We start from the raw sequence: 13,597 nt of genomic DNA on the forward strand, positions 1-13,597 counted from the left end.
AGTTTTGAACAACTTACGTTTTGCAGACGATACAGTAATAATAACAGATAACAACAATGATTTACAGAACGTTATGCAACGCCTTAATGAACGCTGTCATGAGTACGGACTGAAGATGAATTTAAAGAAAACTAAATGCATCAACCAACTACAAATACTTAGGAACATGGATAACATCAAATGTAGACCAAACCAAAGAAATTAAGACACGTATTGAAATAGCACGTGAATCATTCATTAAACTTAAAAAGTTTCTTTGTTGTCGGGATATAAGGTTAGAACTACGTCTAAGGATGCTTCGATGTTACGTGTTCTCTACTCTTCTTTACGGCTTGGAAGCGTGGACGTTGAAACAAGTCCATTTGAATAAGTTGGCCGCCTTTGAATTTTGGTGTTACAGAAGAATCCTACGAATATCATGGATTCAAAGAATGTCGAACGTGGAAGTAACTAGAAGGATAGGAAATCAACCGGAAATAATACTAACTATCAAAAGACGAAAACTTGAGTACTTGGGACATGTGATGAGAGGGCAAAAATACTCATTATTACAACTTGTTATGCAAGGCAAAATCCGAGGAAAGCGAAATGTGGGAAGACGAAGAACACCCTGGCTTAAGAACTTACGGGAATGGTTCGAATGCAGTAGTGCAGAGCTATTTAGAGCGGCAGTCAACAGGGTCCGCATTGCTATGATGATTTCCAACCTTCGATAGAAGATGGAACTTAAAGAAGAAGAATTAATACGATAATGGACGTTAGACGTTAACGTTACTGTGGCCCCAGCATAACAGTTCTGTAACATCCAAAACTGTATATTGCAAATTATATTTAGCGCGCTAACATTCAAACGTTCAACTGGTCCGAGACAGACGGATAGTTGTTCAGCTTGACAGTGACTGCTAGCCCGGAATAGCGTTGATCGATCAGTACGTACATCTGGGAGTCCTACTGATGGCAACCAACATTGCATTTCTCCTCGTATACTCTGACAATGGTGAAAAAAAACTAGGGTCGCAAGCATATTAATCCCAAAGCAGCGACACCCCTATTATCTTTCCCATCTGTTGGTGCTACAAGCCCTTAGTTGCCACGGGAGACGTTCTACGGAAATACATCCACCCCAGAAGTTACGATCGTCGGACGCGTAACCACACCCGATCTAAGAATTCTTCAAGAAATTATTCTAGCAATCCTGGGCGTCAACCGTTGGTAGAAGGTTGGGTTAAAAAGACAAAAGGTCGTGGATGAAAGCCGACGGCCCTTAGAAGTAACGAGAGGGCTTAGTAAGAAAGCGAAAAGTAAAAAAAAAGAAAAGTTGTTGGCAAATTTATTTAAAAATTTTGCATGTGAATTTATGAGTGATGTCCCATTTTAAAATTTTACGTGATTTTACACCTTTACAAACATTAAAATAGAATAAAAACAACTGCATAAAAAATTTAAGACAAAAACAACTGTAACTACAAAAACGTCCATCATCTAGAACACAAGATTTAAAATCAAACTAGTCAGCTGTTTGATGAGGCTGGTGACTTCCGAGAATATCTTTGGCTGTAGGACAGTTTCCGTAAACTGATATCCAGTAGTTTTTATATGTGAAGACTCTATGTACAGGGCCTGAAGACGAGGCATAAATTGTAAGCCTCGAAACCGGTTGCCCCATGATTGTATAACAACTATTAAAAACATACAAATTCTAAGATTGCCAGTATTGACTCATTTCCTATATCCAGTAGTAAAATGGACTCGCATTGGCAACCCTTTCATCATTTATAATTTTTTTTGTTAGCAGATAGTACCGGTTAATCAAAAACAAATTTGTATTTTAACGCTTAGCAATTTACCACTAAACGGCACCGTTTAGAATTAAACCGACACCGATAAAGGACAGATTAACATTGTATTTATTGAATAATTATTTCATTTTACTTGAAGCACTTAATCGTTTGAATAGTGAGGAAAAACGGAGATTTAATTAAAAATGGCCGGACTAGTTGTATTTTCAACAACCTAGACCATTTTACGATTAGCTTTTACTAGAATTCACGCTAAACGAGGATAAACCTTTTTATGGTCCTGGCACCTGACCAGTCTACGAAGGCAGTTGCGACCGCTGCAATCAGTGTCGTCGCCGGGACTTGCAATAGACAGTGACATCATATTCACCATCTGACGTTTCTACGAGGAATTGAACGAGGGTTTGGGGTGGTGAGTGCCTTGCACTACTGTTGTACCGGGTGCATGTACCAGCCTTCCACCAACAGAGGACACTTTAGTATAATTTAAATTCTTATTTTCTTGGTATATAAATTTTGTTCAACTTTTAATTTTTTTTATATTATCTATCAAACATTAATCGTTAAGGCCGGATTTATTCGTCAAGTGTAACCTTTAGAGCTCTAAGGGGGTGACAACTCTAAGGGGTAACCTTCTTGGTCTTGAGTCCGACCTTATGGAAAGATTATTCGAGATAAAATCCACTCCTTGGGCGGGATAAATTTATAACGCCGAAGTGAAATTGCGCCATCTTTTACGTGGTGGGATATTTTATCGTCTCAGCAATATATTAACTTTATATTAAGGATTATATCATTTAGAGGTAGGGGATATTTAAATTGCGTTCCTAGTTTACAACCCATTTAGAGTATTATCGTTACTTCTTTTAACATTTTGGTATACTGCGTTAACGTTCATAACTAAGCCCGTACTGTTATGCAGTAAGATCCATTTATTTGAACTTTGTATACACATATATTTACTTAACTCATTTACTAATAAATTTTATATTCACAATCTTGAATTGGGGTTTCATTCATACAACCGATGCTTACCCACGGTACACAGAGAACCGGTATGTTCGCACGCATGGAAGGCGAACGCGTGACGTCATATGGGAACCTTAATTTTCATCCGGCAATGCTAAATGAAGCGCTAATTTTGTTCGAATTTTAAAATTATTTACCTATCATCGCTTTTTAAATAAGAAATTGTATTTTATATTTTTTTTACTGTCATTTTCCAATATGCATTTAATTTAAACATGAATTTACATTGAAAAATAAAGATTTTAGGTATCTGTTGTCCAATATACATTTACCATAGTATATTAAAAAAATAAAACAGAAATAATATAAACATTCACTTTACTTCTGGGTCTGTAAAAATGTTTCACATAAAATTGTGTCTACTTACTGTTAATCTAAATTGTTGAAACATATTGGACTAAAAATAAAAACTTAACTACAAATCAATTAAGAAATTTTAAGTTTTAGATGAAGTACTTAGATCCAATTACTTGATGACTTTCAAATTTTATTTACAAAATAGAAAAAGGTTGATTTTAAGTTAAACCAGGTTAGGAATCTAAAAATTTCAAGTGCGAACATTTTATTAGACACATACATATTATACAGAGTGGGTCAAAGAAAACAGTCCACCTCGATATTTGGCAGTATTTATTAGATTTTAAGGAAATGACGAAACAGGTCGATTTTTGATCTAAGTGGGACACATTTGTCATTTGTCAACCCCCTCCCTTCCACTTCCCCCACCCCTTATTTTTAAATAGGGAATAGGGGTCGTGTGCTAGCTCATTTAAAAGGTTACTCGATCCTTAAAATAGTTAAAAATAGTTTAATTAAATTAATTGACACAAAAGGAAGAATGTATGTAATTTATTTAATTCAAAATACATTCTACTGCTGTCACAAAACAGAAAAAATATTTTTTGATAAATAAACATTGCTCTTCGCTTAATTTCAATATTCAAGCTGCCACCCATCTGCCTCTTGGTAGGTTGAATATTGAATTTAAGCGAAAAACAATATTTATTTGTCAAATAAACATTTTTCTCTGTTTTCTGTCAGTATTAGAATGTATTTTGATTTAAATAAATTGCATACATTATTCATTTTGTGTCAATTAATTTAATTCAAAATAATTTTTCTTGGACACCCTGTATAAATAATTATGTCAATGTTAATATTACTGAATAGCGAAATTGAATACCCTTTCAAATGAGGTAGCACACGACCCGTATTCCCTATTTAAAAATAAGGGGTGGGGGAAATGGAAGGGAGGGGTTGACAAATGACAGATATATGTACCGTAAAAATGTGTCCCCTTAGATCAAAAATCGATGTGTTTTTTCATTTCCTTAAAATCTAATAAATACTGCCAAATATCAAGGTGGACTGTTTTCTTTGGCCCACTCTGTATATGTATGTATAAAATGATCGCACTTTAAATTTTTAGATTCCTAACCTGGTTTAACTTTAAATCAATTATGTATATTACTACATATTTTGTATAATATTATGTATAATACATATTATATTATGTATATTATTAAAAAAACAAATTTGCGGGAAAAGTTTTATTAATAATATTAGAATTAGTATCTATAATTAAATTCATTTTTTAAAATTCGAAAATTTTGATATCTTTTTGTCAAGTGCTCTCTGGCAGTTTTTAAAACTTATTTTTCTGTTAATATCCCTCATTCTAATATATGTTCGTGTTCTGCGCATGCATAATATCACCTCAAATGGCATTATACTCTCGGTTTTAATAAATTACTATAAAACTAATAGTTCTATTATAATAGTTTTAACACAGTTATGGTAATAAACAACAATTCGTAACTAAAATAATATAGAATTACTTCAATCGTTAACAGCTTAATATTTTAAAACCGTCTCAATCTATTCACTTTCAACGCCACCACATACGAAATAATGCATCCAAACAATAAGCAAATATCTGTTAGGTTCCCACGTGACGTGCTGCGCGGCCGAACCAAATTTAGCGACGACAATCGGCATACCGGTTCTCTGTGTACCGTGTGCTTACCCAATTATTGATTAGTGGATAAGGTAATTACGATAGTGATGTAACAGGCAATTAATCAATTGGCGCCTTATTCCGGATTATTTTATATATCTAAATTTTGGAGGTAATAGATTTTCTTTTGAAAGTTTATTTTCTTATCACCACGACCGCCTCCATCTGAGCTTAGCCGAACCACCAGAGCTTAAGATCATTTATTGGGTGAAGTTCCGGTGGCCTTACGATCGAAATCACCTAAGTAGTAATAACAACGATATTGATTATCATCGGCCACCCCCATAAGCTGTGGGTCCCTCGTTACCAGCACTAAGCGGGTAACAGCTTCAAAGCTTATTTTGCTAGTTTCTTCTGATTTAATTACAAGAAAAGATATGACGAACATTAAACACTCCGGTATTGATTTGTGGGTGACTGAATGCTTACAGACCGAGTCAAATCCAATATTATTTTATAAACAACAGGACATACTAATGGATAATTATAGTAAATTTAAGAGTAATGATTTTTGACTTATTTTTATGATGTGCAGAAGGAAATGTTAATTAAGTTTGGTAAGTCCGTTTCCAACGGTTTCCAGTCTGTTTCCTATTGTCTTTAACCCAACCATGAAGTTTGAAGCCAAGATGAAGACACCATGTTGATTTAAAATAATTTATTCTATTTACATCGACTTATTGTCGTTTTCAATATAGCCTAGATGGCTAAAATGTTACATTTAAAAGGTCATTCGACCTAACTCGGTAGACAGTTTGAGCTTTGGATCTGGAGTCTAACCCGATGATGGCGAAAACGTTTGTGTGTGATGCTGCTACTTTGAGTCCAACTTGTATCTTTTCTAAAAACAATTTTTAAATAAATTATATACCATTTACAAAGGAAGATTTTCCTTCTTAAGTAATTTTTATTATGGTATACAGCCAATGAGAGGGATTCATTCTTTTTTATATTTGGTAAGTCCCTTATCGCAATTGATGGAACTCATGGGCTCAATTCCTATGACTTTGAACTTACGACAATATTAGTAAAAGATGAATTTGGGAATGGATTTCCCACTGCTTTCTTATTTTCAAACAGAAGATACTTTTATTTACCAACTTCCTTTGAAAAAATACATGAGCGTGTTGGTATTATACAGGTAATTTTTTTCATGTCAGACGTAACTAACACTTTTATGTGCCTGGCACGTAGATAGGACCAGAACTACTGCAATAACATCCAACAATGGACATTTTGTTAAAGGAAGGGTTGTGGAGTTAATACCATTATGGGCATTGAAAATTTTCATAAAGTAATAAAATACTTTTATTTGGATGAAAAAAAAAATGAAAAGATTGGATAAGAGTATCTATAAGTTGTTATTGTTTTTAAGGGATAAGGCCGTCGAAAGAATTATAAAGCTTAAAAAGGTAAGGCCTGTTGAAAGCTCTATAACATCTAGACATCGAACAGCTTGCTCGTACAATGTTACAAGATAATAATTTGTATACATTAAAAGATGAAAAAAATGAATAACTCGTTGAAAGACAAAAAACTGTTAGTTGCTGTTCCATTAAATGCACTATATGTATACTTGTACCTGTACAGATTATTTAATAAAAATACCATATGTAAACATATTCATTATTTAGCAATGCAAAATAGTGCAGATCACATTCAACCTGAAGACTTTCCTAAAAATCAAATCGTGTCAGGTGATGTTGAATAGCTTTTTTCTCATATCACTAACACATCATATCACACAGACAGTCTCAAAGAACGTGTAATTACAAATTTACATAATCTTTAAAAAATGTAATGTCGAAAGATTTATCTCTTGACCAATTGAAATCTGTTAGTCATCATCTGAATACTGCCTTAGCAGTTACTAATATTTCAATGCCCTCTGAAATTAACTTTGTGAGCAATCCCGTCACAAATTAAGACCCTACAAAATGTTATGGTATGTCAGGCTCCTACCTGACCTACGAGGGAAAAAAGATCCACCAAACAAAGTAAACCCTACAAATGAAAAATGCATAAGAGATCACATTTTACCGTTTCCAAGAACGGAATCACATTCTGCAAGGAAGAAATCAGAATACCAATTTTTAGCCATTGCCTTAAATGTAACAATTATGCACAACTTGTATAAAGAAAAGTGCATTGAAGAAAACAAAAATCCAGTATCTTCAGAAAAGTACAGATGAATTTTTCGTGAGTACAAACTGAAGTTTCACAAACCTGCTAAAAATCGTTATAAGAAATGTATTGTCACGAAGAGCAAAAAGGAGATACAAACTATGATGACACTCTTTATCCTGAGCATATGAAACGTAAGAAGGCAGCAGGAAAAATTAGAGATCAAGACAGAGTATATAAAGGGAAAAGACAGTGTTCTGGCAATACAATCAAATCTCCAAGCCATTCTGAACACGCCAAAAGGAGCTAGCGGACCATTCTTCTACGTCAGAAAGTTGGCTGTATACAACCTTACCATTTACAATCTTAAGGATGCCAGTGTTACCTGTTGTGCCTGGGACGAAACAGAAGGAAACTGGGGCAGTATAGATATCGACATGGATTTATACTTATTTCATGGGCCAAACCAGGGCCGTAGATAAAGGGGGGGTTTAGGGGGTTCAAACCCCCCCCCCCCCCCATGAGACGAGGACGAGACAAAAAGTACATACTAAACTCAACATACCGTGCTAATAAAAATTCAAATAAGTTACAGGTACCTATTTAAATTCCAGAGATTGTTTGTACGAATTACGAATTGTCTAATAAACGTGCTGATATTAAAGCTCAACGCTGTGCGACGGTGCGGCTAAATATTTACCACTTTTATGCATAGAACAAAGATAAAAGTTATGCTTATTATGCATTGAGATTAAATATTATTCTGCACTGCTGACGTGTCGTGTCCTGGCTGCAGTCGCCTGGCGAGCTGATCCGACGCTATGTCGACGCTTGCCGATCGCGCCGCTGGCATGCGTAATTTGCTTGCAGTTTGCAGTTGCAATTTGTTTGTGAGTGTGAGTGTTATTTAATCGACAAAACGGGTTACGAAAATACTAAAAACATAATATTTAGGTAAGTGCTATGTGCTATTAAGATTTTAATATATAGAATACAGGTTTATGTATATATTTTTATTTCCGATAAATAAAAATACCAAAATGCGGTTATTTTCTTCATATTTGTTAAAACAGTTTGGTGACGTTAGCTAATTTGGTGGAATAGATTTTTTTTATTTTATAAAGTATATGTGGCTATTACATGGTGGTTAAAAAATTTAGGTTGAGTACCTATGTAAATATGTTCGAATGATTAATTTATAGTAAAAATAAACCCAATAAGCTGTCAAATCATGGACGTTGTGGTTTAAACCTTTACAGCGAACAGTATTTGATTTGTGTAGTTTCGTTAACATTTCTATACTAATCAAATAAAAACTTCTATGCCACATTGCCACGTCAGATTTACCTTTTTTTACAGTTTTTTCGACAATCTATAATTTTTTTATTATTCAGCTTCGGCTGCTTCGGCATTACGCTCGGTAAAACGTCTGCATTTTTTTATTACATCAAAAATATGAAGCGACTTCAGCAGACTTCTATTGACAGTTTTATCGGGACCGTCAACAAAAAAAGTAAGTCAAGTGTTATCAATGAAAGTAGTATTCCAGAATCAACAAGTAATGATCCACCTTCAGCACCAGCTTGTAGTTCGACCTTTAACATTGATACACCTAAATTGGCTGAACCTGAGGCTGAGCTTGAGTCTTCGTTAAAGAAAAACGATTATAGTTTACTGGATATTGGAAATTTTATAGACAGTGCTTCTTCAGATGATTTTTTAAAATTAGAAGCTTTGACCAACTGTTGGACTCCCCCGGAAAATTATGTATTTCCCCTTTCTGAAAAGAGACACCTATCTTTTCAAAGAAGTTGGTTAAAACTTTATAGTTGGTTGACATATTCTGAAAAAGTAGAAGGTGCTTTATGTAAAGTTTGTGTTTTATTTGGTCAACGCGTGGGTGGAAAAGGCAGGCAAGACCTTGGAACTTTAGTGGTTAAACCGTTTTCTAACTGGAAAAAAGCGAAGGAGACTTATGAGGCACATCAGACAAAGGATTACCATAAAAACGCAGCAGTTGAAGCTGAAAATTTTACGTCTGTAATGAAAGGAAGGGCCACAGATATTGTCAACATGCTGGACTCAAAGCGGGAACAACAAGCAAAAGAAAATCGTAAAAAACTTAAACCTATAGTTGAAACAATTTTGTTGTGTGGACGGCAAGAACTGGCTTTACGAGGTACAAATGATGCTGGTCCCATTGAGCTGGAGGAGCCTGAACATAATGATGGAAATTTTAGGTCTCTGTTAAGATATAGGGCAAAAAGTGGCGATGTCATTCTTTTAAATCATCTACAGTCACAGTCTTGTGGTTCTAGGAGTATGTACACAAGTCCCACCATTCAAAATGAACTGATTCAAATATGTGGTGACTTAGTCCAACACGAAATCTTATCACGAATAAAATTGGCTGGGTATTTTTCAATTTTAGTCGATGAAACCCAGGACATATCTCGAAAGCAACAGCTTTCATTGTGCGTTAGATATGTGGACAGCAGAAAAGAAGTAGTTAGGGAAGATTTTTTATGTTTTGTCATAGTTAATGATATAACAGCAGTGGCTTTTGTAGCAGATGGATTTCTACTACAATATTTTATAAAAAATATCCATTAATTTTAATCCTATCCCAAGAAAAATATCAATTTTTCTAATTTATTTTGTCAGTTTAAATATCTTTAAAATTTCCTAAGCCGCTCCTGTTCGAAATATTTCAGAATATTTTCGCAACAAAGTAAAATCATAGGAAAGTTCCTATTTATTTGAGTAGCATTTACCAACTACGTAGATAGTTATTGTGAAATCATTCATTATTCGAGAATGAATCCTCTAAAAGGTTTGGTGTTTTTCCTTTAAGTTTTGAGCGATAAAAATCCCATGTTATTATTGGTCTGCATTTTGAAAGATCCTTGAGTTGTAGTTGACGATTGGTCAATACTTTTGGCGGAACGATCGAGAAGAAATGCATCGTTTGGACGCGAGAGAGACGTGACGATGTAAAGTTAGTTCTAAAAGTACATCAGCTCTGTAAGCATCTTTTTGTTAGAACTCAAAAAGTCGCACTTTGCCGGCCAAAATGGTTTTCTTCTTATAGTAAAAGAACTAATGGATTTCTAACATGTCAAGGAATATAATGACAATAGTTTCACGGCATTTTAATGGATATATTATTGTGAAACAGTTCTATTGTTATGCAGTTTGATTTGCCGGTAAAAGAAGTGCGTGGTTTCCTGGTTCCTGTCCTTTATGTAGCTGTTGCTATTTTTATGATGTTTTGATTTGTTCATGTTCCAGTAAGAAATGCCCAGATGATATTATTTGGTATCGATTTTATCCAGTTTTGTAATGATTTGAATATCTTCCCCTCCCAGCCCCGTCTGAATGGAAAATTTTGAAGTTCCAAGTGTTGTGACATGGATTTTTGTTTTAACAAGGTATGATAATGTTTATTTTAAATAATTCACAAGTGGATATTATTGGTAAAGGTTTTACATAATTAAAAATGTTTGTTTTCAACATGGAAAATATATTATGTAAAGTAAATATTAGATGGCAGTGACATTTGACAGCCATGTCAAATTTTTGTTTTGGTACACTGCTAAAAATAAGGTTAAAAATTGTAAAATCATGTATTTTGTTATTATTATTCATTTCTGGTTTGAGAATGTGTCTATTCTCAATAAAAATAAAAAGGTATTAAGGTTTAAATAAACATTATAAAATGTACACATCTTTATTTCTGTAACCTCTTTATTTAAGAAAATTATTAACAGATATCTAATACAAGTGAATAAGTTTTAGAACAGAAGAAAATATAATGGCATAGAAGCCAAATGATGATAATTTGTAGCCCACTATAACCCCAATGAGGAATCTACGATGAATGTCCCCCAGTTGCTTTCCAGTAAGTACTCGATATGGGAATTTGAGGATTTTTCAAACGGCGTCCCAATTTGTTTAAATAGTAGGAAAGTCCTCAAGTCTGTGTAAGTATCCTTTGCTTATTTGGTTATGTAGTTTAGTCTTCTTTAAACCCTCCTACCCCTCCCAACGAATCTACGACCTGCCACCGCACAAAAAATGAGCTGCCGTTCGCATGAAGGTTTGCGTGTCTGTTCCTTCTACTAGCCCCATTTCTACCCCACAGTATCTCTATAGATAGTCTTTCCTTGTCCCCATAGAGCAGACATGTAAAACGCTTCAACTGGCACCCAACGTGTGAGGCCGATTCATTTTTCTGCCTCCTTCAGTATCCAGTTGTTGTCTTGTCCAGTTGAACGCTTCACTTTAACCAATACCATTTTGTCTATTTTAAAAAAATTTGACTTAAATTTAGATTGTCTTGTAGGTCAAGGATATGACGGTGCCGCCGTCATGAGTGGCCAGTACAAAGGGGTACGAAGCCTTATTTCTGAAAAGTATCCACGAGCACAATTTGTTCATTGTAGTGTTCATACATTAAATTTAGTCATTGCACATTCATGTGAAATTCCGATGATTAGAAATTGTATAGGAACCGTCAAATCCGTTGTAAATTTTTTTAAAATATCATCGTTGCGAACAGATGTATTAGACGGTATTATAAAAAATCGATGTAAGAGCAAACACCACAAAACTTTACTTGGTCTGTGCGAAACACGCTGGATCGAAAAACATGAATCGATTGCTCGATTTGTAGAGCTCTATGAATACATAGTTGAAGCTCTTGAGGTTCTTCAAGAGAAACCTAACAGAGAGACTTCAGTTCAGGCTTTACAACTATCTTCCACTATTATGAATTCAGAATTTATTATCACTCTTTTAACACTGAATAACTTATTCTCTTTTACCGTAAACTTAACAAAAAATCTTCAGAAAATTAATGTAGATTTGGTAGCGTGTGTTGAATACGTCGATTTATTAGTACAGTCGATCCAGTCATCTAGAGACACTTGCGACAGATCTTAATAATATTTATAAAGAAGCAGAAAAGCTTGTTTTGAATATTGGTGGCCAGATTGCAAAACCAAGAACTGTAAGTCGTCAAACTCAGCGTGGAAACATTCCGGCTGAAGATGCTGAGCAATACTATCTTAGAAATCTGTATATTCCATTTATCGATCACATTTTAGTTGAACTAAAAGATCGTTTTTCTGAACATCACAAATTAATTTCCCACTTGCAGTTACTTATACCAGAAAAATGTGTAATCGCTAAAGCTAAACTCAAAACTTTTAAACAAATTTGTGAATTATATGACAAAAATTTTTGTTCATTCTCGGCAGAACAAGTGGATTAATGCCAATTGTAATAATGATAATCTCCCGAGAACTGCCATTGAGGCTTTTCTTAATGCAGATGGCTCGTTTTTCCCCAATATTAAGGACCTACTACAAATACTGGCAACTTTGCCTTGATCTACGGCAACTCCAGAAAGGACATTTTCAACGCTAAGACGTTTAAAATCTTGGTCAAGAAATTCCACCCTTAATGAAAGATTAAACGGATTAGCACTAATGTCGGTACATAGAGATATTCGAATAAGTTCTGAAAACGTAATAGAAAGATTTTGTCTTAAAAACCGCAACATACCTTTATAATTAATAAATAAATAAATAAATAAATAAATAACAATTTCTTTTATTCAAGTAAGTATACCTGTTACATATCTACTGTTTTAAAATAAAAAATGGTCTGAAGCGAAGAGGTTTCCTCTCTGAACTAGTTCTTGAACAAAATGCATTGCTAAAACATTGTGGACAGTTGCAGATAAGTTTTGTAAACTTGCTTAACGATTCTTGGTTTAATTGATGAAAAAATTGGGCGTGGCTCCAAAAAATTTTTGCTTTAAGCGGTCCTTCTTAACTTATTCTGGCAAAAAATTTTCGTACTACCCCCCCCCCCCATGGAAAACACCTAGCTACGGCCCTGGGCCAAACCAATATAGAATTTATCCGAATGATGTCAGATAGCTGAGGAGTGCAGCAAAAAAGTCCAAATTCATTACCATGTGTATGAATGTTGTTAAGGAGCACCCCTCGATCAAACAAGTTGATCACAGGTTTTCTGAAACTGGTCATAGCTAAACCGAGTGTGACTTTATTCATGCCTAAATAGAGCAGTAAAGTAAAAATGTTCCAATTTTTACTCCGGAGGTGTGCTGCCAAATAATTCGCACTGCTAGAAGTAAACCATCACCATTTCGAGTAATGCCTTTGTGCCATAATGACTTCATTAATTTCTGTACTGATAAGATTACTTTTGAGGACCCTACAGTGGCAATAAAAAATGTAACCACGTACCTTTCAAAAAAGTACTCAGATGACGAACCTTTTGTGAAGTATATTGCAAAAGGGATCAAAAACAAACGGGGAAGACCTTCTTCTAATAATTCTCCAATAAAACCTTACAAATCGAGGTTCCCAATTACTACCAGAGAACTAAAAGACCTTCAAAAGCTTTGTAAGGATCTCCAAATACCACGTGTTTACCGTGATTTCTACACAAATCTTCCCTCCGAGGACAGTGTACGAGATGCCCTTCCAGAGCCAGATGACTCTGAAGAATCTGAGAGCAAATCAAACAACTAAACCATTAATCTTCTAAATTTAAAGCAATTTTATAAAATAGTGTAGCGTTTCATTAAATTTTG

Source organism: Diabrotica virgifera, chromosome 9 (genome assembly GCF_917563875.1).
Source record: "Diabrotica virgifera virgifera chromosome 9, PGI_DIABVI_V3a".
In the NCBI taxonomy this organism is placed as follows: Eukaryota; Metazoa; Arthropoda; class Insecta; order Coleoptera; family Chrysomelidae; genus Diabrotica; species Diabrotica virgifera.